At 37.5% G+C, this 1,012-nt stretch overlaps 1 non-coding gene across 1 annotated transcript; it reads right to left on the bottom strand.

Annotated features, from left to right (window-relative positions):
• Positions 1 to 340: 340 nt before the first annotated feature.
• On the bottom strand, positions 341 to 447 carry LOC131222056 (small nucleolar RNA R71). The gene has a single exon (XR_009159764.1). It is a non-coding gene; the product is annotated as a small nucleolar RNA R71 (small nucleolar RNA).
• Positions 448 to 1,012: the final 565 nt, after the last annotated feature.

Below are 1,012 nucleotides of genomic sequence, written 5' to 3'. Positions count from 1 at the left end.
TTATTTACAACCAGTGGGAGTGAGTACGCCCTCATGCATGATTTTTCCTGAAAATACAGGACATATGGACATCAAGCCAGGGGTTATCCAACTCCTTCCTAAGTTCCATGGGCTTGAATCTGAAGAACCATATCTACATTTGAAAGAGTTTGATGAGATCATAGCCACTTTATATTTTCAAAATGTGTCTGAGGACACAGTCAGGCTGAAACTCTTTCTTTTTTCCTTGAAGGAGAAGGCTAAGACGTGGTTACATTCACTGCGTCCTAGATCCATTGACACATGGAATGATATGCAAAGGGAATTTATAAAGAAATTTTTTCCATATCATAAAACGATTACCCTTAGAAAAGCAATCATGAACTTTACCCAAAAGGAGGATGAAACATTTTACCAATGTTGGGAAAGGTTCAAGGATTTGGTTAGTTCATGCCCACAACACGGCTTTGAAACATGGTGCATTACAAATTTTTTCTATGATGGACTGACATCTTCCATACGCCAAATGGTCGAGACAATGTGTAATGGAGAATTCATTAATAAAAATGTCGACGAGGTATGGGATTACCTCGATAGTCTTGCTGAAAAAACACAATCATGGGATTATTACCCAAAATCGAACACCACGTCTAGGCCGACTCAATGTAAGGAGAAAGGTGGATTATATCTCTCGAAAGAAGAGGATGATCTCAAGTATAATGTGATTATGCTCATAAAGAAATTTGAGGCCATGAAAGGAAAGAAGGATAAGGTTAATAAAAGTGTTTGGAGCATCTGTGATTGCAACATTCATACAACTGAAATTTGTCCTACAATACCCACCTTTCGAGAAGTGTTGAATGAACAATTCAATGCCATAAATACTTATCAAAGACCTTTCAATGGACCAATCTCTAATACGTACAAATCCTAGTTGGAAAAATCATCCAAACTTTAGTTGGAGAAATGGACAAACTGCTACCCCTCAAAGTTTCTTCAATCAAAATCCAAATCAGGGGAAACCTCAAGAAGA

The sequence above is a fragment of the Magnolia sinica genome, chromosome 12 (genome assembly GCF_029962835.1).
Source record: "Magnolia sinica isolate HGM2019 chromosome 12, MsV1, whole genome shotgun sequence".
NCBI classification, from domain to species: Eukaryota; Viridiplantae; Streptophyta; class Magnoliopsida; order Magnoliales; family Magnoliaceae; genus Magnolia; species Magnolia sinica.
Note: the sequence above shows the minus strand (reverse complement) of the source record. Positions and strands in the feature narration are given on the sequence as shown.